At 41.4% G+C, this 27,689-nt stretch overlaps 1 pseudogene; it reads right to left on the reverse strand.

Moving 5' to 3' along the window:
* Nucleotides 1–6,510: 6,510 nt before the first annotated feature.
* On the reverse strand, nucleotides 6,511–7,779 carry LOC130020517 (TAR DNA-binding protein 43-like; annotated as a pseudogene).
* Between the last annotated feature and the right edge of the window lie 19,910 nt (nucleotides 7,780–27,689).

Here is a 27,689-nt window from a genome sequence, read left to right on the forward strand (position 1 = left end):
ATACTTTCCATGTTGTACCACTTGTATGTAAATTTCATGACTTCATCTTTTCTAACAGCCTCATAGTACTCCACTGTGTAGATGTACCAAAGTTTCTTTAAACAGTCATCTGTTCTTGGGCACTCAGGTTTCTTCCAGTTTCTGGCTATAGTAAGGAGTGCTGCAATGAACAAACAAGTGCAGATGTCACTTCGACTATACATTTTTGCCTCTCTGGGATATATTCCCAGGAGTGGTATTGCTGGCTCAAATGGGAGCTCAATTTCTAATTTTTTGAGAATCGTCCATATTGTTTTCCAAAAGGGCTGAACCAGTCCGCATTCCCACCAAAAGTGAAGGAGTGTTCCTTTCTCGCCACATCCACGCCCGCATCGGTTGCTTTTGTTCCTTTGAATGTGGGCCAGTCTCTGAGGTGTGAGATGGTATCTCATTGTGGTTTTGATCTGCATCTCCCTGATGATTAATGATGTAGAACATTTTATCATGTGCTTTTTTGCCATTCTGATTTCTTCTTTGAGAAAGTTTCTGTTCACTTCATTGCCCCATTTTTTGATGGGGTTGGATGTTTTCCCGGGACCCGGCTTGCTCGCATGGTTGTCTTTCATCTAGTGTTCTGCTAATCCTATTCTGGATGACTTCAGATCAACACACTCATGTTATTCAATAAACTCCTGTCTTCACTGAGCTTTTCCCCTTCTGCCTTAGTACTTAGTTCTTCTTCTTCTTCTTCTTCTTCTTCTTCTTCTTCTTCTTCTTCTTCTTCTTCTTCTTCTTCTTCTTCTTCTTCTTCTTCTTCTTCTTCTTTTTTAAATCCTCCTAATCTATTTCATTGCCTTTTCTGTATAATCCAAGTATCTTAAAATGAAAAGAAAATGAATTTCTCATGAGATGTCTGGCACTGGAAAAAAGTGTATTTTTTTAGAAGACCAACAGTTATATAAATAAAAATATCAAACAGAAATTCAGTATCAGAATCGATAATTCAATAATTTCTCCTTTACTGCCTTGGCAATTTCTAGTGACTGCTTGGAAGACATTTATGATGCTTTTATCTCAGAAATCATTGAATCAAATTTGGGATAAATCCTGCAGCTGAAATGTGCTCAGTCTAGCTGCCAATCACATATCTGTCAGACACATGAGTGATATGGATAATGTTTGTCATGAATGGTGCATCCCCACTGACTAATACCAGTCAAGTAAGCCCCTTTCTCATATTTCTCTCTAGGACCAGGATGCCACTAAGGCAATTAATTACAGCCTACACAGCAATGTAAAAGCCAGGAACTTTGACAATAAAAAACCATTTCAGCAGTATATCCCTTGTTTTCTGGAATAGTCAATGGAAGTGAAATTAAAAGGAAATGAAAATAACATGTTAAGGGTGTTGAAGCAATACTACAGCGGGGTAGGGCGTTTACCTTGGATGCGGCTAACCTGGGTTCGATTTCTGGCATCCCATTTGGCCTCCGGAGCACCACCAGGAGTAACTCCTGAGTGCAAAGCCAGGAGTAACCCCTGAGCATCGCTGGGTAAGACCCAAAAAGCAACAAAAAAAAAAAAGAAAAGAAAATGACATGCTCAGGATTTGCCCTTAAACAATTAAAGATCACTTGGTCGACAAGCCTTTATATTAGTCTTTATTTTCTTATTTTCATTTTTATATCAAAGTCTTTAACAATAATGTGGTGAATTGGCTACTCAGTTGCAATTTTTCTATTATTTTATCACCTGTAAAGAAGTTTAGGTAATCAACTATTTTCATCAACCTTATTTGAGACTAAGAACTCCCTTTTGTTGACTGATTAATGGCAGTGTATGAAGAGACGATTAGCTGTAGTTGGGCAGTGGTTCTGTATCTCCCTCACATTCTAGTTTTATATACTCTGCTGTGGCCCCTACTACCGTTCGCTCCACACTGATTGAGGCCAGTGATTAGTGGCAGAGAATAGGAGCTGACTTCCCACAGCCAAGCACCACTCCTCACCATGCCCTTACCCTTCACCCTCTGACTTTCCACAGCCAAGCAGCACTCCTCACCGGGCCCTTACTCTTCACCCTCTCTCTTTCTTTCATCTCAGTCCAGCGCCAACTCTACGACTTCCTCCCCTTCACCCACCTTTCCTGATGAGGCTGAGATCTGCTGCCCCTGAAACAAGAACAAAATTTCATTCTTAGTCTTTTTAAGTGGAGGATTCTCTGCATCTCTCTGCATTTTTAAGATGGTTGTTGGGGTTGATTTGCTGTCCAAACATCAATTCTTTTCCCATTCTTTGCCAGCTGGCTATGCTACTCTCATCTCCTGCTCACCGCTGTTATGTGGTGGTTTGGAAACAGCCTTACTCACTGGACTGGACTATCAAAACTGTGGCATGGTTTTGCTCTCCAGCATCTGCTATCATCAATAAAACTTCATTATCCTTGTAGTTGACTCACCTAATATCCTAGACTTTTGGTTTTGTGATCTCTACTCTACCTTAGCAATCTGATACCTGTGTCATTTCCTTTCTCCAAATGCTGGATCTGCTGAAATAATCAACGCAGACATTCCCTCTCTGACAAATCTTTTGGTCTTTTTGGTTTGCTGGTTCAAAGACTTCCAACAACCCTGTGCTCTGACAGCACCTGATCTTCCTGTCCAAATTTGTACCTGTCCTCTTCTGTCCATCAGCTTCCTCCTGTCCTTCTCCTCTCTCCTTGGTACCTAATTTTATTCATTCTCTAAAATTTTGACTCTTTAATTGAAACTATTTGTATATCCATGATGTTATGATGTTATATGAACCCAACCATTCTCCTTTCTTGCTTGGGCATAAGCATAAAATTATGCAATTGAAAATTGCACTGACAAAGATAGTTGGAAATGATCACTCTAAGAACTGCTTGCTGAAAATAGGTAAAAGAACAAATAGGATAACCTCTCAGTATCTGTGTTTCAAACCATAATACCCAAAAGTGGGAAGGGGGATAGATGGGGGGGGGGGCAGACAGAGACAGACAGAGATGGGGAAAAACAGGCAAAGCGAGAAAGATGGAAATTGCCAGCTGTAGAGAGAGGCTTGTGGGGGAAGAGTGACGGGAGGGAAACTAGGGACACTGGTGGTGGGAAATGTACACTGGTGGTGGGATTGGTGTTGGAACACTGTTTGACTGAAATCTGACCATAAATGGCTTTTCAACTCTTTATCTCTTGGTGATTCAATTAAAGAAAGAAGAAAAGAAAATGCATAACTAGACAGGTTGTTATTATGAAAAAAATCAAGGCACTGATTCCAACTGTCATTGAACACTTGCCAGAGACCTTATCAACCTTGTTTGGTTGTTATTTGTTTTTATTTTGGGGCATCACCTGGGTATGCTCAGGCCACTCCAGGCTCCGTGCTCAGAGATCACTGTGCTTGGGTGATGATATGTGGTGCTGTGAGCAAACCAGGATCAGCAGTGTGCCAGGCAGGCGCCTACCCTATACAGTCTCAAGCTTTTAATCCAAGTTTTAAAAGTTAAATTCTGCTGTTCTACTTTAGTGATTGTGAAATCCATTCGTTTTTCCCCTGTGTCTTTTTCAGGAGGTGGTCTGGCCTCCCAGCTCAAAGCTGTAAAACTTTGACATCTTTCAACCTAAAGAAACTGTCTGGAGCTAAACCCACCCACCCTATCCTCTCCAACCCAATGTTTCATCAAAGGCATAGTTCTTTTGTCTGTGTCAGCTGCTTCCCCTTCCTCAGGAAGCCTTACTCAGATATCTCTAGGCATTATTTGTCAGTGTTCTTTGTCAAGAACACTGACAAATAATGCCATATCTTCTCTACTTGGTCTATAGACTCTTTTAAAGGCTCTGTCATATCAGTTCTTTAATTGCACTTTCACTACATTCTCTTTCTAGATAACCTCCTCTCCTTTCTATCTGTGTTATGGTATCTGTGTGATGATAACTATCAAGACATTATGGGAAATTATTCCTCTTCCATCCAAGGTGAAACAGTATATCTAACTTTTACCCAGACCTAACTTGCATAATTTAGGGTCACCTCAACCATATGTGAAACATGTAATCGTTTTCATCCCCTCACATATCAATTAAAGTTTCAACTTCTGTATTTTTATGGATTTGAAACCACAAACCACCTAATTGTCTCAAACCAAGAATCTGGTGGTTACCTTCACCTTCTAGTTGTCCTTCACCCATTCTAAATAAATCATATGCAAAGTCTTATTCATTACTCTTTGGTATCTCAAATTACAGTCTTATCTTTATTTCGGTTAGTCTTTGGTCCAACTACTATTACAAATCTTTGAGATAACTTGAGAATATTAGTGGGCTTATTACGTACACTTTTTCTTCTTTCTTTCTTTCTTTCTTTCTTTCTGCCTTCTTTGGCTGAGGAATAGAAAAAAAGAAAGTGGCTTACATATAATGTGAAAAATTCACTGAGACTCCTAGATGTAATCAATGTCTCAATTAAAATTTAGAACATTTCTATTATTCAGAAAGTTCTTTTGTATGCTTTTCTAGTCATTCTTTGCCAAATAATCCTAGACTGGAGCAAGTAGCCCGGGATATTATACCATAATCTGTTTTGCATTTTTATGTATTTCTAATTTCAAAGTATGCTGCCTTGTGTCCAGTATAAGGTTTATAGAATCCCAGGGGTTGGAGCTATATAGTGCAGCTGCGCCAGGGTTCAATTTCCAGGACTCCATGTGGTCCCCAACGCACCACCAGCAGTGGTCCCTGAGCACAGAGCTAGAAGTAAGCTCTGAGCCCCAACACCAAAATGAAAGAAAAGAACATAAAAGTATTTATAGAATTCCATGAATAATTCTTTTGTATCAGGGAGAAGCATTCTATTACAGGGATTTATCACAATTTGTACACTAACCAGTGGATAAATATTTGGATGAGTTCCAGTTTCTCTAAAGCTGATGTGTATTTTTATACAGTTTGTGTATACATATGCTGTCTTATCTTCTAGGGAGAAATACAAATGGAGTTGCTAAGTATGTATTTACATTTAATTTTCTAAGGAATTTGCCACCATCACATTTGCTGCCTATTTATGAGGATTCCAGTGGCTTGCATTCTCACCAACTATAAAATTATTGGACTTTTAGATTTTAACCTTGAACATTTTTTCTTTTTTTTTAATTTAAATCAGTTTTATTTCAGAATTTCCAACATTGACAACTCTTATAAAAGCATCCGAGCACAGGGTACAAGACCACCAACAGCATCCTAGGGGTGGGCAGGCCCCAGGCCCCCCCCGCCCCCCCCCCCCCCCGCCCTCACTGGCGACTCAGCTCCGAGATTCCTGTACAGCACACAAGCTCAGCCCACCAGCGCCAGGCCACATGACCACACCGACAGATCAGGAGCAGGAGAGGACACGAGGACAGACACCATACAGCATTCACAGCAGTTGACAAGGGGGCGGGCAGATACAGTATCGTGTCACTAACACATTCAGCTAACGTTGGTTCGCTAATAGTAAGACTCAATTCAAGTCTTCCAACAGACGTGGATGTCCTTTGAATGCAAGAAACATTCGTACGTATGTTATCTGCTACCATGGCTCTCCACACACTCTCGCACCAAAGCCACAGGTTGAGAGACACATCTCGCCCAGTTAAAGAATCTCCATTATGCACCACCAAGTCTCTGCACGCGCTCTCCTGTCCTCGCTCATACCAGCGTCTCATGCCCCGGCACCACCATCAATCCCACACAAGGTTTCAGAAGTTCAGACAGCCTTCTGGTCCACAGCACAGCCTTGCCGTCACAGCGTTGATCCGACTCCAGGAAAGAAAGAGTAGCGGATAAAAATGGGACACCCACCGTCAGAGACGCAGCCTGGGCGGCGTGGGGACGAGCTCTTGCGTGCGTGGGCAAAGCAGCGGACAGAGCCCCACAGCGCAGTGAGTACAGCACTCCTGTCAGTGAGTGCTTCTTCCACAGACGTTTGAAATGAGATGAACTGCAGAGATTAAATGAAGGCTTCATATCATACTCTCGCATATGAGCGGAGACAAGTGTTAAGAAAACACACAGAAAGAAAAGAACCAAACATTGCAACACCACGATCTCCAGGGACCTTCCTACGGAGAAAACCCGTATGGTGGGGTTCAAATTAAAACGAGGAGGAAAGAATGCAGCTCTAACCAATGGGTTCCACTTTGAACATGCAAATAACTCAGGTGACAAGTCCAGGGATAAAATATTACAGGAGAAGCTTCTTGATAGCAATTGTGGTGTTGGTTTACCCGTCAGGCAAACAGCAGTTCACTTTCAAACACTCAAGAGTTCAACCCGTTATGTAACAAAACTTAGAAAATTCCTTTAGCTTTTCCTCTTTTTCTAAATGAAAAATGTCAAAATTACTGCTAAATATACTCCACACCAAACAAACCAATTTTGAAAATTCTTAGTGCATATGTATCTTACAATATACTTACCGTGAGTTTAGAAAAATTTGACTTCCCACCAGTCTTTAGCGTCTAACTGACCAGCCCAGCCTACATGTCCCAGCCCGACGACTTCGAGTCCATGCTGGAGCTGAAGTCCATGCATTGAAGCCACTGCCCGAGCCCGCGTTGGAGGCCGACCCCCACCCGATGGCGGCGCCCGAGTTGGAGCCGCTGTACTGGTTGTTCCCAGAGCCAAAGGCCTGGTTGGGCTCTCTCTGCATGTTGGCCTGACTCTGATTGTTCCCTGATGGGCCCGACTGGTTCTGCTGACTGGCCAGCATCCCCATCATGCCCCAGCTGCTCTGCAGGGTGGCCTGGGTCGTGGCCCTCATGGCTGGGTGGACGCTGAAGGCGCTGAAGTTCATCCCGCCCCCCATGTTGCTGCTCTGGTTGTGGCCCAGCCCCGCCCCGCCGCCCGGGCTGTTCCCGAACCCGCCCTGGTTCCCAAAGCCACCCGGATTACCACCAAATCTTCCACTTCTCTCTAACTGCCTATTGCTATTGTGCTTGGGCTCCGCGTTGCAGATATGCACGCTGATGATGCCTTTGATGATCAGGTCCTCGCCACACAGGGACTGGGCCACCTGATCATCTGCAAATGTGAAGAAGGCAAACGCCCCCCCCCCCCCCAAGGGCTTGGGGATGAACACATCGACCACCTCCCCGTACTGGCAGAAGAACTGCCGCAGCTCGTCGGCAGTGAGGTCCTGGGTGCAGCGGCCCACAGACACCTTCCTGCTCCTCAGAGGCTCATCCGGGTTTTGCTTAGAATTTGGAAGTTTGCAGTCACACCACCGTCCATCAATCATGTGTCACTGGGACATCACCTTCACTTGGATCTCATACTCCGTGAACCGCACAAAGCCAAACCCTCTTTTGGTGATCAGTCTTGATATCTTTTTTTTTACCTGGACCATGAGGACCTCCCCGAAGGTGCTGAAATACTCCTTGAGGTCCTGCTCGGTGGTCTTCCAGGGCAGGCAGAGCACGATGGGGTCAGACGTCTTCTGCACGGCCCTTTTCACCTTCACCACCGATGAAGCATCAGCCTCCTCCATGTTCCTATTGTTATCTTTGGGGTAGTTGACCACGTAGACCAGGTTGCCCCAGCCCGCGTCGGGCGCGTGTAGGATGCCCTCCACCAGGCGCGCGTACGGCAGGCATGCACTGCGACACGGGGTTCCGGTAGCGCAGGCCGCAGTCGCCCGGGAACTGCGCCGTGACCGTGGACAGCAGCACGATGCCATCGTCCTCGGACGGGATCTCGACGGGCTCGTCGTTCTCGTCCTCCTCCCTGACCCGGATATACTCGGACATCTTCGCCCGCTCGGCGTCCGCTAGGTCGCTCGGAACCCACGAGGCGGCGCGCGCAACGACAGCGCCCACGACCGCTCGCTCTCGGCTCGCACTAACCTTGAACACTTTGATGTATTTATTATTCATGTCCGGGGCTCGCTCTGGCTCTCTTCCCCGTGCGGCGCCCCCCCCCCCCCCCAGGAGGAGGAGGAGGAGCAGCGGCGGCGGGTCGGGGTCCGTCCCCGGTCCTGCTCGCCCGCCCTCCCAGAGCCTCGCCGCTCGCGAAGGGGGGGGGGGGGTGCTCAGGGGGTTGCCGAGGCGAGCCGGAACGAAGGTCGCCAGAGAAGTGCCCTGGTTGGTCGGCGGTGTCTGTCGTCAGCGGCCGGGAGGGAGGCGGAGGCCGCGCGCCCGCGCGCGGGGGTGCTGCTGTCTGTCGGGGATCGTTCTCCATGTGGGGTTCATCCCGCCGGGGTTACGGCGGCAGCGCAGCCTGGGTCGGGCCTCGGGCCCTCCCGGGGGAGGGTGAGCGGGTGCGAACAGTCGGCGTGGCGTTCCGTGTGCCGCCGGCCGCCGCTCCCCCTCCTCCCGGGGGCGGTCCCCCGGCCCAGGCCCGGCGCCGGCCGGCTCCCCGAGGGCCCGTCGTGATCTTCCGACCGCTCTCTCTCCGCTGCCGCCGGCGGCTTTTCCACCTCCCTCTCCGTCCCGAACCGCGCCGTCCGTCCTTTCGCGTCCGTCGCCTGACGCCTCCCTCCGCCGTTGCCTCTGCGGCCCAGGCCCGTCCGGCGTCTTCCCTCACCTCCCCCGCCGGGGGCGCATCGCGGCCGTCTCGGTCGCTGCCGCGCCCCCACCCTGTCCCAGGTACCTAGCGCGTTCCAGCGCGGAGGTTTAAAGACCCTTGGGGGCCTGCCCGTCCGCCTCGGGGTCGGGGGCTGATGGGCCCGTTGGGGAGCCCCGGCTCCTCCAGACCCCGCCCCGGCCTTCTCCCCGCCCGTTCCCCCCGGGTGTCGTATTTCTATATTCTTCGTGAGGTGACTATTCAAGTATTTTACACATTCTTAAATCGAGCTCTTTGGGTTCACCGATGTCTTCTATTTTTCATAATTTTTAAATTGGATTTAATTGAAATGCCATCTTGTTGTGGGACTAGACATCTATGTGCTTTTGAATACATTAGAAAGGAATTGGTGGGACCAGAGAGATAGACAGCAGGTAAGGCACCCTACTTGCACACGGTCAACTCAGGTTCAATCTCTAGCACCCTATGTATTTCCCTGAGCCCTGTTAGGAGTGATCCGTGAGCCCAGAGCTAGGAGTAACCCCTGAACAGAGCTGGGTGTGGCATCCCACCTCAATTAAAAAAAATTGAAAAGGAAAGCAATTGGCAAGAACTAGGCTTAGAATTTAGAAAAGAAAAACATTCACTGAGGAGTTAAAAATACCCCCCCCCAAAAAAAAGAATTAGAACTATATGTTTTGCTGACTGCATTTGGAAGAGATTGATAAGAAAGAAATTGACTTTGATGCCGTAGAGAAAAGAGATGAGAGTGACTTCTTAAGTTTCCTTTCTGTCATTTTTTTATAGCCATTTACCCTGATTTACTTTACTGTTTGGACTGATTTTCTTCAATCAACCCAAAGCAGCTGCTTACTTTAGAAAGCAGAATATGTGGGAAAACATTTCAGTTCCATCATGCAATTAGTAATGACAACAAATCCAGCACTTCTGTCAGGTATGATCCAATGCTGAGGTAAGCTAGCATATGAGCACACTAAACAGAAATGATGGCCACTCAATACCTCGGTTGCAAATCACAATACCCAAAAGGAGAGAGAGAACAAAAGGGAAAGCCCTGTCACAGAGGCAGGGTGGAGAGGGGGAGGGGGTGGGAAGGTGGGAGGGGGACTGGGATCATTGGTGGTGGAGAATGGGCACTGGTGGAGGGATGGGTAACCGATCACTGTATGACTGAAATGCAAACATGAACGTTTATAAGTACGTAACAGTATCTCATGGTGATTCACTAATAATAATAATAATAATAATAATAATAATGAATGGCTTCTTCTTCCTGGGTCTCCTGTGCTCATTTCAAGTACAGTATATTTTTCAGGTCTTAATGTTTGAATAGCGGGATGTCAAGTGACCAAGTGAAAGAATTTCATGAGTGCTCCATGAAATTCTTTATGACATCCCTGCTGAGAATGGTGTCTATTGTTTTCCAAACATGCTGTCTCCTTCACTTTCTTCATTTCATACCATTTTCATCCTCAGTATGAAGAGGATCTTTTGGTAACTTGGAATTATGCTATGGAGTGATCCTAGTCAGCAAGAAAGTTTGAGTTCGCCCCCCCCCCCCCGTGCCCCTCCCAGCCCCCCTCACCATCCATTTTATATAGGAGCTCCCTTTTTTAAAAAAATTAATTAATTAATTGATTAAGTTTTATTTTTTAATGAATCACCATGAGATACAGTTAGAATTACAAACCTTTGTGCTTATGTTTCAGTCATACAAAGATCGAGTACCCATCCCTCCACCAAGTGCCCATTCTCCACCACCAATGTTCCCAGTATCCTTCCCACCAACCCCCCTGGTCTCCCCCCAACCCCCAATCCCCCTCCCACCCTTTCCGCTGCCACGGCCTCTGTGGCAGGTGGATCCCCTTTCTCTCTCTCTCTCTCTCTCTCTCTCTCTCTCTCTCTCTCTCTCTCTCTTTCCCCCCCCCCCTTTGGGGTGTTGTAGTTTGCAATGCAGGTATTAAGTGGTCATCATGTTCGGTCTATAGTCTACTTTCAGCACACATTTCCCATCCCGAGCGGGTCCTTCAAGCATCCTTTACTTGGTGGTCCCTTCTCTATAGGAGCTGCCTTTTAGGAGCTCCTCTTTGAAGAATATAAAGGTCCTTTGCCAAAAATATAAAAAGCATTATCCAATGGGATTTTCTAGATGAAATATAGGAACGAAAGAGAATGAAGCTAGCAAACTGAAGTTGGAAAAGAAGGATCCTAGAGATATCATGGGCAAGGATTACCTAAATAGGCCAGGAAAATGCTCACCAATGGAAATATTCCTGAAACAATAATGAACAAACTCTTTTTTTTTTTTTCCAGCCATGACTACAATTACCTGACCAGATGAATTGAGTCATTTCTTGTGTCTGACCTACATCTTTGGATTTTCTGTCTCTGTGTGCTTGCATGGATCACGTCTTTCTTCACTTTTTTTTGTTTGTCTCATTCTCTTGTGATAATTAAAATGATAATATAAATAACAAGCACCACTTTGGGGATAAGGAAATTAAGGCTAAGAGAAATAAGACAGGAGTCGTATGGCCAGAAATGGCAGCATTTGAAATCCCAGAGACAGATGCTGGGCTCTTTATGCTGAGATACAAGGCATGACAGATTAGCAGGGAGAGTATGGGCTTGGAAACCAGGCAGTGTGGATGTGGATCTTGGTTTAGCTTCTTACAGGCTGCAGAAGCAAGTCTTTCCCACGCTGTGCTACCCTCTCCTCTGTGATGGAGAGACGATTAGAGAATATACTTCCTGTGATTGTTAGGAAACTTAAACTGGTTAAGAATGAAAGTGGCCCAAGTTCTCAGGCTAGTATGGATGACATTCACTGTCCAGTTTGCTTTCTCTTCCTTGGCTTCTTATGTTGAGTAACATAGTGCACTGCAAACGATTTCTCTGCAGATATGTCTCAAGTTTACATCATGTGTGATTAGTTTTAAGAATAGACTTGTTGGGGCTGGAGTGATAACACAGCAAGTTGGGACTGGAGTGGTAACACAGCGGGTTGGGCATTTGCCTTGTATGCGGCTGACCCTGGTTTGATTCCCACTATCCCATGTGGTCCCCCAAGCATCGCCAGGAGTAATTCCTGAGTGCAGAGCCAGGAGTAAGCCCTGTGTATCTCTGGGTATGACCCAAAAAGAAAGAAAAATAGACACGTTTTCATACACCCCACTAGTGTTTGTCAGTTTTTTGTTGTTGTTGTTGCTATTGTTTTTATTGAACAAATAGGCATTGAAAAAATATCAACTGCCTAGTATTATACAGCAGAGAATATTTAAGAATATAGACTCTGGCGTCTGACTAATCTGGGCTCAATTCCCAGATCTGCCGATCTCTAGCTATGTGCTCTTGAGCAAGTGACTAAAGCAAGCAGTGCCCCAGTTTCTTTTTCCCACACTGGGGATAATAAATATTTGCTACCTGGCTTGTTTATAGTCAGGATTATATATTATTACATGACAGATGCTCAGAATACTACAGAAGTAGTTATTTTAATGTTGTTTTTCCTTTAACGGTTTATATCTTATCTCCCAGAGTAGGCCGTAAACTTTTGGGAACCAGGGACTTGGCTAATACAGCAACACTTCACTTTCCATTCATGCAAATTCCAGCATGGAATTTGCTCAGATCCAGGCTACTCACAGTGAGGAGTCTCTGTAATGTGTTTTTTTTCTACGTGGTAACTCCATGACCCTGTTTTGCTTCCTTCTCTGAGATCATGATAAGTCACCTCTCTTATGTCAGCACTGATAGAAGACTGGAGGGCGGGAGGGATGGTTTTCAGGTCATTTGCAGCATTTCTGCTTGCGTTTCACTGGCCAGAACATTTCTCATGACCCACCTCATGCGAGTGTCTTGGACAGGACAGTTTTCCTGTGTGCCCATGAAAGCACTGAGGTAGTTTGGTTTACACAGAGCCTTTATTTAGCCACGTCAATTGAGGGCCTAACTCCCCAAAGGAAAACCGACATGTTAGTAGAAGAGAGATGGGAAAATGCTATTGGTTAGATTATTAGATTAATTATAAGGTTATTTATGTGACCCAAGTGTCTCTTCAGCAGATGCTCATCTTACCACTTTTGTCTTCAGAAAAATGATAGGGGCTGGAGCGAAAGGACAGCAAGTAGGGTGCTTGCCTTACACACAGCCAATGTGGCTTAGACCCCATGTGGTCACCTGAGCACCACCAAGAGTGATCTCAGAATAGAGCCAGCAGTAAGTCTTGAGCACTGCTGGGTGTGGTTCCGAAGCCAAAAAATGAAAGGTAAAGATTTTTGGGGGGTCATACGTGGTGATGCTCAGGAGGTTACTCCTGGCTCTGCACTTAGAAATCACTCCTGGCAGTGCTCAGGGGACTATATGGGATACCGGAAATCCAACCTGGGTTGTCTGCCTGCAAGGTAAAGGCCGCGTGCAAGGTAAACGCCCTCCCGGTTTCACTCAGGCCAAAAAGTTGAAGATTCTTCTTTTTTTTCTTATTTAAATTTTTTTAATGAATCAACGTGAGATGCAGTTACAGACTTACAAACTTTGTGCTTACGTTTCAGTCATACAATGATAGAGTACCCATCCTTCCACCTGTGCCCATTCTCCACCACTAATGTTTCCAGTATCCCCAAAAGGTAAAGATTCTTAAGCACTTGAGTCAGCCACTTCAGACTCTCAATTCCAGCTGCATCCCATGGCTCTTGGTTATGTTCTCAGGTATTGCTTGTTCCAAAGGAAAGTGGCATATATTGTGCCCACATCTCCACAAATCTTCCTCTGCCTTAAATTTGTGGAGAGCATGATCTCTATAAAACTTGCAGGACTGGGTTGGAGCGAGAGCTTTTACCATGCACCCAGAGGATCTGGGTTTGATTCTTGGCACACCATAAGTTTCCCTGAGTAAAGCCACTGATCCCTGGGTGCAGAGTCAGGAGCAAACTCTGAGCAATGCCAGATGTGGCCCCCTCAACAAAACACCACCATCACTACCAACAACAACCCCCCCCCCCCGACAAAACTCGAGGAATTGGAAGGAATGTCCAAACAGAATGAAAGGCAAAGGAATCTGATTACTTTTGTGACTGAACTGTAAACAACCTGGAAGATGTAGGCAATTGGAAAGTTGGCTTTTAAATTATCCAACTTTTTTTAGGATGAGAAAACGAATGATCCTAAGTTAATTTAGGAAATTATTCCTTACTAGTGAGCTTTGAAAATTGAAAATAAAACCAAAAATGAACCATAGGCACTTTGAATTTTTATTTCAGATCCCCCAGTTTATTACTGAGAGTTCTCAGCTGATCTTTCTTTTTTCTTAACAATGTTTTATTTTATGTATCTATTTTTAAATTTAATTTTACTTTTGTAAAGTTGTTCACAATAATTTGATACATATAATATTCCAACACCAATCCCACCACCATTACACCTACCCTCCACCATATTTTGAATGTTTCCACACAGACCCCCAAACCCTGCCCCCAAACCAGGACTAAATAATTTATTTTGTATTGCTTATGAATAATCCTCAGGTGATCTTCTAATTTAAGGTTTTGTTTTGTTGGCAGTGCTTAGGGTTTAGTCCCGGCTTTACTCTCAGGGATTACTCCTGAGGTGGGGACCATATGGGATGCCCAGGATCAAACCCAGGTCGGCCTGGTGAAAGGCAAATGCCTTGCCCGTGGTACTATCGCTCCAGCCATGAACATTTATTTAACTATCTTAGAACAACTTCCTGTTTCTCTGTCCCTTCTGGTCATTGTCCAAGAAGGTCTTCTTTTTTTTTCTTAATTAAAAATATTATTTTTGCCATTTAATTAATTCATTTTACCTTTTTGCTGTGGTTTATGGATTTGTTCATGATGGTTTGGCAGAGGCATTCAATATTCCAACACCAACCCACCACCATTACATCTTCCCTCGACCATTGTCTCCAATCTTTCCAACCACCCCTTAAGCCTGCCCCTATAGCAGGCCCTCAATCATTCATTTGATATTTCTTTGTATCAATGATTTGCTAAGAGAATGATCAAAAAATATTTCTTTAGGAGAATGTTAGTGAGGAGTGTTGTGTATCACATTAAAGTCATTAAGGTTTTGTCAACTCTGTGATTTATTTGTGAATCTGAAATAGGCCCACTTTCGGAATGCTGTCTTTTTCACGAAGAATGACAGCTTTGTAATTATTACTCTTGCTCTCCACTATTTACAGTTCCTCATCGCCAAACCCCCCAATCTCTTTGTTTCCCCTTCCTCAGAACTCTTCTTATTTTAAAGAGTTGCTCTTTTCCTGATTGCATCTAAGTACTTGATTCCACTTTAATATAGACTCTGCCTTCTCTCCACAGGCCCTTTCCCTCCCACATGTCAATCCTGATTAAAAAAAAATTATTGTGGGCACCATGGTTTACAATACTTACCAGATCTGATTTATGTTGTTGACCAACTGTTTGTGGAGGGATTTGGAATGAAGCCTATAAAAACAGAGCTCTGGCTACTTGCATAGTGTTCCCACTAGATGGCAGTAGTGTATGGGCTGTAAATGCAAGAGCGATAGCACAGCGGGTAGGGCGTTCGCCTTACACGCGGCCCACATGGCCGACCCGAGTTCGATTCCTCCGCCCCTCTCTGAGAGCCGGCAAGCTACCGAGAGTATTCGATATGCCAGACACAGTAACAACAAAAGTCTCCAATGGAGACGTTACTGGGCCCGCTTGAGCAAATCGACGATCAACGGGAGGGCCTTTACCTTACCTTTACCTTACCTAACCCTTGAAACGGAGTATCAAAAGAGAACACAGAATACTAGTCAGTGAACACCCCATTCCTTCAACGGCACCCAGAAAGCAGTATAGGGGTGTGAGCACATTTCTTTCTGTAAGGAGACCAATGAAAGACTGGTTATGAGGATTAGTATGAATGCAAACTGGGTATTGTAGATTTAACAAGAGCCAATAAAAGTGTTGATGACTCTGTCTCAGATTCCTCCACTCCATTAAGTAAGACAATCTTCCTGACATGGAGCTTATTGTCCTATAAAAGTTACAGCATCAGTGGTCTGCTACAACCAGATATAACAGGACGATAGGATTTGTGCACTTCATAGTCTCTTGTAACTTATTTGGTTATAAGACGTAGCCAAATGTTTGTATAGTAATACACAGTATTCTATTGTCTTGATAATAACTTTTGAAATCACTTAGGGTGATTCCTCAATCTCTGCACTTATTTTTCAAAGTTGTTTTGATTACCCTAGGTCCCCTGACTGTTAGAGTGAATTTTAGAATCAGTCTCACAATTTTTGTAGATCAAATCTTATTAGAATTGAGATAGCTTTTGATAGTCATTTTAATGATGTCTTAATAACAACATCTTAATAATGAAAGAGGAAACCTCAGATTCCCCTTGCCAGGTCTTCATTTTAGCTGTCCTCACTCTACATTTTAAATATCCCCACAAATTCCTGGACTCCTTTTGAGAGTGAGAAGTTTATAATTTTCCAAGACCATAAATTCTGACCCAGACCTTGGAAAGACAAGAAAAGAAACAATACCTGGGCATATGGTGAAATATATAAACTAAAATGTCTGAACTAAAGAGACAGTCCCCACCAGCCTAAGTCTGAATAAAAGATGTTAATTTATCTTAACACCACAAATGAGCCCTAAATTAGCAAGACCTCTGTGTGAAACAGGAAACTGCTGGGATTTTGTTTGATAAGAAACAGGAAAACTTGGGAAATGTACACTGGTGGAGGGATGGGTGATGGAACATTGTCTGAATGAAACCTGATCAGCCTTTGCAACTATGTATATCAGGGTGATTCAACAACAACAAAATAATAAAGGAAAGGAAAACAAAAAAGAAATGCAAAAATCCAGTTTTCCTATGAAAACACCACAAACTCAGCCATACTTGAAAATCCTGTACTACATTTCTTCTTGCCTGAGGAGTCTCTCTTCTGTTTTCCTTCCCCCCACACCCCATTCCCTCATTTCTAACCCTGAATCTGAGCACCTTTATTATTCATCTTTATTTCAGAACCTACCTGGGCGGGGTGGGATGGGGGGTGGGAGGGATACTGGGACCAGTGGTGGTGGAAAATGGGCACTGGTGGAGGGATGGGTATTTGATCATTGTATAATTGAAACCCAAGCACAAAAATTTGTTAGTCTACAACTGTACCTCATGGTGATTGCTAATAAAAATTAAAAAAAAAAATAAAACAACCCACAAAAATATTGCAGGAGAAAAAAAAAAAGAACCTACCTGGGAACTTTCGATGAACAAAGAGACCACCCATATTTTCTGTTCCGTGAATGTGGTATTTTCTTGTCTTTATAAAATTTTTCCAAGAAAGTAGCTTTATGTTTTATTTTTGTATTTTGTGCCACACCTGGCAGTGCTCGGGGATCACTTTACTCCTGGCTCTGTGCTCAGGGATCACTTCGGTGGGGATCTGGGGACCTTATTAGGTGCTAGCGATGAAACCTGGGTTGATCACATGCAGTGAAAATACCTCACTCTCGGCACTATCTCTCCAGCCCAGACGTTTTATTACTTACTTATTTTTGTGGTGCTGGTATTCATGCCCACTCCTCTTGCATAAAAAGCATGAACTTTTTGATAGAGCTACATCCTTGCTCCTATCACTTTATAATATAAACTTTTTTAGAGGTACAGAAAAGTTGTGAAACTAGGTATGTGGTAGGTTTGCCACGTACATCACACCCAGTCTCTCTTAACACCAACACCTTATGTTTGCAAATATTTAGCAGTATCCACATAATAATTTAGAAAATATTTGCAATGTTTTGCAATACAAAATTTAAGTGTTTTGTCATATTGACTCATTAAATGAGCCAAGAGAGACTGGCAACTAAAATCCCATATACTTCTCCTACATCCTCAATCTTGTTTTTTTCCCCAGTACCCTCTTTCTGACCTAGGATTCAATTCAGGATATTTATGTTAGTTTAGTCATTTAGGTCTCCTTAGACATTACTGGGCTGAGGTCCTGAGCAGGATTCTCTTTGATATATTTTTTGTTCTATTTCAAAGTTATCACCTAAAGTTTCCCACATAGTGAATTTTATATTAAATATGTTAAATACTCTCACACAACGCCACCTAAACATGTGTAGGTCATGTTGGTAATATTTTGTGTCCTCTCAATGCCAATATAAACTTTTGAAATGTATCTATTTCTTGGTTTTAATTTTAGAATGCCAGGAATGAAAGACTAAACTTTTCATGAACTGATGTATTTTAAGCAAAATCCATCTTATTTGTTGTTTGCTGATTGTTTTAACAGGTGATAATAATTAACATGCAACAAATGAACTCAAGGAAATATATTGTTAATGTGAGGTATTTTCAATGTTTTTTTCATGACAACTTCTTGGAGGTGGTAACATTTGATCTTAATGCTTAAAAGCAGAAAAACAAAAAGACTTCTGTGAATACAAACACCAAGAAGAAGAAATATGCAGTGCAAATATACTCTAAGAGCTTGCCTGACTAATTCAATAAATATCCAAAGGTCAGGTGACTAGAATGAATTATTCATAGTATACAGAAGCTAAGAGATCTTGATGGAGACTTAACCCGGGCATATCCTATAACTATATAATTTTATAAATTTAGGGGGACATTTGATTTTTTTCTAAGCATGGTAGAAGACTAATAAGAGTTTAGTTTTCTCTTTTATGAGAAAATATCAGATTTAATGCATTATAGATTTTACTATGTCTTCTCTATGGAAGAAATACAAGACGGAAGCAAGATGTTGGATATAATTATTTATCCATGTTATAGTTAGTACCACGAGGGCTTTTAATGGAGGGATAGCAACAATAGAGATGACAATGAAATAGGCAGTCACCATGAGGCAAATTTTAGGCAAAATTTATTTCCAAACTAAGAAATATTTGGAATGACAAGATATAGTCAGAAAAGGAGAAAAGATTCTCAGGACAAAGTTAATCCCTGACTGTGCATAGATTTGATGAAAAGAAATCCAGAGTTCCTGGAGCATCTTAGGAAAAATAAAATCTTATATAATCAGCTATCCAAAGCAACTCAAGGCATTCTATCTTAGAAATATCTACAATTCCTATTTCTGTGTGTACTATATTCTTTTAATACGACTCTTTTGAGTTATTGTTTTCCTTTTTCTAGAGAAGTCCATGTTCTTCCTTGAATATTCTCTACCATTTATTCCACTTTCTTCTGCTTGAATGCTTTCATTTTTATTTTCTTTCTGTGGTAAAGACAAGGAACTATGCCATGGCTGGAGGTGGGGTCTAACTTTTTTTCTCTGCAAATAACATAAACTATGAGGTTTTTATCTCAGCCTGGAAACCTCAACTTCTCAAAAATCTGGATGAACTCTCAGATTGTGTAGAGTCTCACGTGTACCTTAGCACCTTTGTGTCCATACCAAGTAGGTGCACAGAATACTCATCGTACAAAAAGATGATTTGGTATTACACCTGTTATCAGAGTTCTAACAACAACTGTTCTGTTTAGAGTAGGTATCTATTGCAAGCAATAAACATGGTACACTAATTCCAGAAACTGAGTCAATCGTTACAGTCAGAATAAAGGAAGAAGGGAAAGGTGTACCAAGATTACTGAATTCTGGATTAAACATAGTCTAGTTTATCTCATACCAGACACTCTCTAGGACCTCCTAATGCATTACCTTTTTCTCTATATCAAGAAGGCTTACTATCCATCTGGTGTTGGACCTGCAATGAAAAGCAAAGAAAGTGACAGATAAATATAGCAGAAGAAGGGTTTAGAAGAAACTCCTGAGGAATTTTACAGATTTAATAAGAGCTCAAAATTGTCTATTTTAAGTATAAAACTAGATGGTGCCTGAAAAGTCAGTAGAAAAAAAGTGAAATGGCTGCAGGACCAGAAATGAATTACAGTGTTCAGTGAATAAATTTGATGCTGTTTTTGTTCAGCCAAGATTTTAAAAAGAAAGAAAGAAACACAGCTTTCATCTTGTGACAACTGAAAGCATTCACCTCCATCCATAAAGATTATTTCTTTGTTGAACAGAACTAAATCACAAATTGATCAAGTGTGTCCTTGGGTAAAGGACACTGAACCACAGAGGGTACAGTGTCCTTAAGCACAGTCTTAAAATCAGTAAGGAAAGCCCGAGCAATCTATTTTTAAAGAAATCAATTCTCCATAAAAATATAGGGCTTGACACTGAATTGAAAATAAGCCAAAACAAAGATGTAAGGAAAAGAGATAAAGTTATGCAGAAACTTTGCTTTGAGTGGTCATGCTCAAAGCAATCTAGCACATGGCATTTCTCGAATAAGTGGATGATTACAATCTTACAAAATAGAACTTAAATATCTAGTTTCATAAAGGATTTTTTAAAAGATGTTGAAAATCTTTTTTTTTTTTTTTGCTTAAACCCGGTGAGAACTCCTCAGCATGCACATATTTTGCACTCTTTTTTAGAGTAAAATCTAGTGGTTTACATGTTTGGTAGGAGGAAAGACAGCTATGATACCAGACATAATGTTTCATGCAAGAAATTTGGCTTTTCAAGCTCTCGGGGCTTTCATTTACCTTAGGGATCAAGTCCTTACTAAAGTTGCTGACACCATTTCCTCATAGGACATGGTAGTTCTTACATGATTTCCAATTTGTTGGTCATTAAATATAGATCTGATAATGAAGAGAGAGAGAAGAGAGTCCTCCCGTTCTTCATCGATTTGCTCGAGCGGGCCCAGTAACATTTCCATTATGAAACTTGTTGTTACTGTGTTTGGCATATCGAATACGTCACGGGGAAGCTTGCGGGGCTGTCTGAGACGGGTGGAGGAATCGAACCTGGCTCGTCCAGGCTGGCTGTGCGAAAGGCAAACGCCCTACCACTGTGCTATTTTATTTGCTAGAAACTAATGATACATTTTAGTTCAGAGTTTATTGGGGGGGGGGGTTGTTCCTTCTTGTTTGAGGAGAGGGGACACATTTAGCAGTGCTCAGGGGTTCTTTCTGGCTCTGTGCTCAGGAATTGCTTCCAGCAGGGCTCCAGGGACTGTACATGGTGCAGGAAATCAAACCCAGTTGTCCACATGCAAGGAAAATGCCCAACTCACTATCTTATTGCTCAGAATTCTTAGCTCAGTTTTATGCCTTCTTATAACAAAATAAAGTCAACTAAAATATTTTGTACTTTTGTTGAGATTTTTTCTCATCTATCAAAGGCAATGTATAAAAATTAAAGGTTTATTCCCCCCCCCCTTTTTTTGCTTACTTTCACACTATATTTATATACACTATCTAGTAGTTATCCAATATAGTTTGATACATAAGTACCTAATTCTTATTTTGGAAGATTAAACGCAAGTCCTTTTTAGATATTTTTTTATTAGATGTTCATGTTTTTACCAACACGATTTCATGGCATATGAACAATGGTTTCCACAAGAAAAAGAAAAAGTACTCTATAAAAATATATCATATATTGATTCTATTTGAGAAAAGTTAAGAAACAAAAATAGTTTAGCGGCTGGAGTGATAGCACAGCGGGTAGGGCCTTTGCCTTGCACAAGGCCGACCCGTGTTCAATTCCCAGCACCTCATATGGTCCCCCAAGTACCGCCAAGAGTAATTCCTTAGTGCAGAGCCAGGAGTAACTCCTGTGCATTGCTGGGTGTAATAAAAAAGCAAAAAAAGAAAAAGCTAAAATTATAGTAGAAAATATTACAAACTATGGGGCTGGAGCAATAGCACAGGGGGTAGGGCGTTTGCCTTGCACACAGCCAACATGGTCGACACAGGTTCGATTCCCAGCATCCCATATGGTCCCCCGAGCACCGCCAGGAGTAACCCCTGAGCATCGCCGGGTGTGACCCAAAAAGCAAAAAAAAAAAAAATTACAAACTATACAGTTTCAATTTCAAAGAATTTTGATGCCATTTTTGTCTTTTAAAATCAGACAGGATTTCACTCAGCTACTTCACAGAACTTAGAGAAAACTGATACTATCTGAATACTGAAATCTGCTACTAATCAATTTAGTTATCTTTTTGAATATTAGCACTGTCTTTTTATTGTTCATTGATTTGCTCAAGTGGGCACCAGTAATGTCTCTATTGTGATACTTGTTGTTACTGTTTTTGGCATATCAAATATGTGATGGGGAGCTTGCCAGGCTTTGCCCTGAGGGTGGGATACTCTTGGTAGCTTGCCTCGCTCTTCGAGAGAGATGGAGAAATCAAACCCAGGTTGGCCACATGCAAGGCAAATGCCCTACCTACTGTGCTATCACTCCAGTCCCTAGAATATTTTTTGTTTCTTAACTTTTCTCAAATAAAATCAATACATAAGATATTTTGATCTTTTTGAACCTTTTTGAATATTAGATTTTAAAACTAAATTCAGCTTTTTTCCTTGTGAAGTCTTCACAAATGTGCTACTTAGCAAATCATGTGTTATATTAAAGAATGATTTATAGTTTTAGTTCTGCCAAATATTAAGTGTGAAATGTTAAAAGAGCACTTAAACTTTTTGCTTTAGTTTCTTTAGTTAGTATGTTTTCAACAATTTTCAATATGATTTAAAACTAGATATTTTTAACTATTATTATAAAGTTACAGGAAATTACTATGCTATGTCTAATATTTTGTGAAAAACATACAAAAATAATTATAGAACTACATCAGTGGTGTTATTAGCAGAACTTTATTTAAGAGATAATTGCTGTCTACAAAATATTAAATGAATAAAATGCTATATTTTCTCCTAATAGGATTTGATTTATATTAATTACGCTAACATTTTGCTTTTATTAAAAACACCATGATTTACAATGTTATTCATTATACAGTTTTTTCAGTCATTTACTGTTTCAACACCACCAATGTGATCTTCCCTCCACCAATGTTCCCATTTTCCCTCCAAATTCCAACTTGCCCACTTAGGCACAAAGTAAATTTACTTTATATTATTTGTTCCAATAAAACTTTAAGAAATGGCAACTAGAATGATCCGAAAATATATCAGTAAGAGCCAAATTTGTGATTGCTCGATGATTTTAAATTATGTAAGCAAAGAAAATAAACCCTTTAATACAATGTAATAAAATTATTCTTCTCATTTGCATAAGTAAGTTTTCAACTCTGAAATCAAGATAGATTGCATTAAATTTTATTTTGTATTTGGATAACATTATGGTAATAATCATTCCTTACCTATCATGAATAAAGCTTTTAAAGAAATTTTGTGCTAATACATTTTGGAGTTTGCATGAAATAGGAAAGGCTTACTTACATAACTTCCACCCCCTACATCTTCTTTAAGTTTGTAGTTTACAAACTTGTTCATGATGATTTCTTAAAGACTTTCACCACAATTTTCTTCTTCTCTCTACCATTGTTGCCAATTTTTCCAACCACCCCTCAAGCCTACCTCCATAAGAGGCCCACAATAATTTATTTTATATTGGTTGTTATCAATAATTTGCTAACATAATGATCAAAAAATATTTCCTTAGAAGACAGTGTAAATTGTAATTATTCACCATGGAGACATTAAGTTCTTGTATGAGGGATTTCTAAAATGTTACAGCTTTCTGTTTGGATAGTCCACATTGGTTGCTTTCTATGTTATGTCTATCCAATCTGGAGAACTACTACTGGAATATTAGTAACGGAGAGTTTGGAGATGTCACTCTAGGAAGTTCAGAATTTTTAACTGGGCGACAGAGCTGGAGTTAAAGTTTTTAACTGGGCAGCAGCTTTGAAGTGTGGACCTGACTGCCTGGACTTCTGGAAGTACAGGGGGATGAGTGAAGGTAGCCCATCCTGACCCTGAGAAAGTCAGGAGATTTCAGTCACAAATACCCACATACCCAAATTTTCAGCAGGGTGATTTTTCTGCGTGAGACTTGGTCCAGAGACGATGGAGTCCGGTCAGAGAAACGGCAGCAATTTTGCAGCATGGGAGCAAGTGGCTCCCAGGGCTCTGTTTGGGTGGGTCCTGGGCTAATCCACCCCTCTCCAAGGATTTGATTTTTCAAAGAAACACTTTTATCTTTTTAAAGTCCCAGGTGAAACAGATATTACAAAAGGAAATTTGAAAGAAGTAGGTCAATACAATAATATTTACTTTCAATATAAAATGCACAATCCACATATAAGATCAGATATTTTCCTCTAAAAATAACTCATTTTAAAAGGGCACAGTGTAAATGTAAACTCAGTCTAATTTCCATATTTAATAAAAATGGTATTGACAAAATCAGTTCGTGACACTTTTGGAATGAAACCTCGATCTCTGATAGTCAGTTGCTCCTCACGATATGTTAATAAGAGAAATAGTGCAGTTATTAACACTTTGACTTGACAGATGAGGCCCACAAAAGTAAGAAAAGTCAAGTGCATTTTTAAGGACTTACAAGTAACACAGAAGTACCAATTATTTTATATATGCCTCATTGTGTTCCTGGACTTTCCCTGGATTCAAGAAATGTAGTTTAAGAATAGAAATCAGGGGCAGAGAGAAAGTACAGGCGTTATGATGCATTTCTTGCACATTTTGATCCTAAGCACTAATTGAAGTCCCAAAGGAAGCTCTGAGTGTAATTCTGGATGCCTACCTAGGTCCACTAAGTGTGGAACTGCAGGTCTTCATTACTACTAGGGTCATACAGGTAATCACCTTCATGTCAGTGTCTGAGATTCCCACATCCATAGATCAACACATTGAACTGCTCACTCATTTGACTAGGTATCCTGCTCAATTAAATTAAGAAAGTCTATCACTAACATTTATAAATCTCATAAATTCTGCCACTTTAAGTGTATGGGTTCCAATAAAAATTAAGAAAATAAAGTTATTGATCACTTGATCACTTGATTCCCTGTTACTCATAAATTTGCTCGAGCAGGTGCCAGGAACGTCTCCATTCATCCCTGTTGCGTGCTAGTATAGCCCAATGGCATCTGCCAGTTCTAGGAACATGAAGAGCCTCAAACTGATCGTTCAGGGTCTTGACGAAAAAGTCTGATCATCTTGTAGGTGGGCATCCACGTGATCTTTTGACGTCCCATGGAATCCAGTCAGTAATGGCTCTAGTCCAGAGGTCGTCTCCAAACCTCATTATGTGTCCAGCCCATCTGATTTTTGATGCCTTGGCAAATGAGACAGCATCCCTGATTCTTGAGCGTTGATGGAGATCAGAACTCCAGATTCTCTCATTTGAGTGAAGCATGATACTCCAAACATAGCTCTTTTGATTCTTCTTTGAGATACCTGAATAGTGTTCTCATCCTGTTTTCGGAGGGCCCAGGTCTCTGAGGCATATGTTAATGCAGGAAAAACAGTGCAATCGAAGAGATGTGCTCGGAGCTGGAGGTTCTTTGTCCTCTTAGTTATTTCTTCAACACTCTTGAAGGCATTCCAAGCTGCTCTCTTCCTCCTGTGTAACTCAGGTGCCAGGTGATTCATCATGTTGACTTCTCGACCTAGGTATATATAACTGTTGCATTCAGAGATGGTCATTCTGTTGAGAGTGAATGAAATATCGAGAACAAGACTGTTTTTAGAAAACTTAAGAAAAAGTCAGTATACATTTTTTATGCAATTTAATTTATGGAAATAATGCAGTATTGATGATTTTTTTCTTTTTGTGTCACACCCAGTGATGCTCAGGGTTACTTCTGGCTCTGCATTCAGAAATTACTCTTGGTGGTGCTGGGGAGACCATATGGGATGCCACGGATCAAACTCAGGTCAGCCATGTCAAGGCAAATGCCCTACTCGCTGTACTATTGGTCTGGTCCCACAGTACTGATGAAATTTAAGTGTTATTTTCTCTTTAGCTTTTGCATAATATTTTTGTCACATAGTTATTTTTCTTAAAATATATTAAATCACCATGTCTTACAAAATTATTCATAATTTACTTTCAGTTCCTCTATGTACCTTATGGACTATTGTTTGATAATGAGGTCTTCAATCCATTTGAATCTGAATTTTGTGCAAAGTGTTAGAAAGGGATTCTGAGTTTACTGGGTTTTTTTTTTTTTGCATATGGCTGACCAGTTTTACCAAAATCATTTATTGAAGAGGATTTCCTTGTTCTATTTTATGCTTTTCACTCCTTTTTCAAAAATTAACTGATTTTGTACCTGAGGATCTGTCTCTACATTTTAAATATTATTCCATTGATCTGAGAGTCTGTTTTTATTCCAGTACCAAACTGTTTTAATTACTACCATTTGTAGTACAGTTTGATATTGTGGTATATATATTGTCATATATATTGAATCTATACAAAGTTTTGAGGACTATTGTCATTTTGCTCCCCATCCAAGAGCAGGGGGTGTGCTTCCATTTCTCCAAGTATACTTTTATTTCTCTAACTAACGTCTTGTGTCATGTCATTTTCTTTGAATAGGTCTTTAACCTCTCTTTTTAAGCTGATTCCTATGTATTTGGTACTTATTTTTCTCAGACACGAGCGATAGCACAGCGGTAGGGCGTTTGCCTTACACGCAGCCAACATGGCCGACCCGAGTTTGATTCCTCCACCCCTCTCGGAGAGCCCGGCCAGCTACAGAGAGTATCTCGCCCGCAGGGCAGAGCCTGGCAAGCTCCCCGTGACGTATTCAATATGCCAGACACAGTAACAACAAAGTCTCCAATGGAGACGTTACTGGGCCCGCTCAAGCAAATCGATGATCAGCGGGAGGGCCTTTACTGTAAAAATTATTTTGAAAAAAATCTCTCCTTTGTGTTTCTCTATTCGCATATGGAAAGCTGTGAACTTTACATGCTGATTTCATAATCTGCCACTTTACTATACAAATTTATCATTTCCAGGACTTTTTTTAAGAGTTGTTAGGGCTTTCTAAGTATAGTTTTGTTTCTTTTTTAAGAGTCGTTAGAGCTTTCTAAGTATAGTTTATTTTTGTTATTTGTGAGAGCTTGACTTCTTTTTCTATCTGGGTGTCCTTTTTTATTCTTGCCTAATTTCTCTGGTGAGGACTTCCAATACTAAGCTGAGCACTACTGGTAAGAGTGGGTAATCTTATCGTGTGACTGATCTTAAACCTGTTCTTCATTAGAGTATAAAGTTCACTATGGGCTTATGGTAAACGGCTTTACCTATGGGAAGGAAAGTCCATCCATGAAGTTATGTATGATTCCTTCAAATATGAATGAGAATCTGGCTAGGTAAAGTATTCTTAGTGAGGCATTCATTTCATTAAATTTTTAACTATATCCCACCACTGACCTCAGGCCTGGAGAATTTCATACGAAAAATCTGCTGTAAATCTAAAGTATGATTATTTGTATGTAATTTCCTTCTTTGATCTTGCTGCTTTCAGTGTTGTGTCTATCTATGATATTTGATGTTCTTATTAGGATATGTCTTGAGATCTTTTCATTGGGATTTCTTTTAAGTGGCACCCTTTGGGCTTCTTGGATCTGGATTCCTGGCTTTTCCAGCTTTGGGAACTTTTCAGCGATGATTTCTTGAACTGTTATTACTTCATTGGAGTTGCCTGCTTGTTACTCTGGGACTCCAATGATTCTTTTGCTGTTCCTCTTAAATTCATCCCATTCATTTCTTACTTGGGGCTGGAGTGATAGCACAGCTGGTAGGGCGTTTGCTTTGCATGCGGCTGACCCAGGTTCATTTCCTGCCTCCATCTCGGAGAGCTCAGCAAGCTACAGAGAGCATCCCACCTTCATGAACTTCATCTTCATGAACCACATCTTGAACTGAAAGTTACATTTTGCCTGCTAACACTTGGTGTAAAAAAGATCCTTCATCTCCACTCTATGCTGCATTGGTGCTCTCACCAAAGGTACAGTCATGAAGGTGAATATGAGCAAGTTGGGCCTTGTCACAGAGGGAGGCAAGGGTATTTGGGAAAAACATGTCCAGGTTACCAACAATCCTGAAAATGCACTCTTACTGGTTTGACAGTAACTTCATACAAATAACTCCTTATAATTATGAAAGACTGCATACCACTGAGGAGAGCCACCATTGACTAACAAAATGCCTAATATGTATGCAGTCATCAAGAAAAATGCATATGATGTTGCACAAAACATTAAAGTAAGTGATCGTGTTTTTTTTTTTCCAAAGAGC

The sequence above is a fragment of the Sorex fumeus genome, unplaced genomic scaffold (assembly GCF_029834395.1).
Source record: "Sorex fumeus unplaced genomic scaffold, SorFum_2.1 ptg000012l, whole genome shotgun sequence".
Lineage (NCBI taxonomy): Eukaryota > Metazoa > Chordata > Mammalia > Eulipotyphla > Soricidae > Sorex > Sorex fumeus.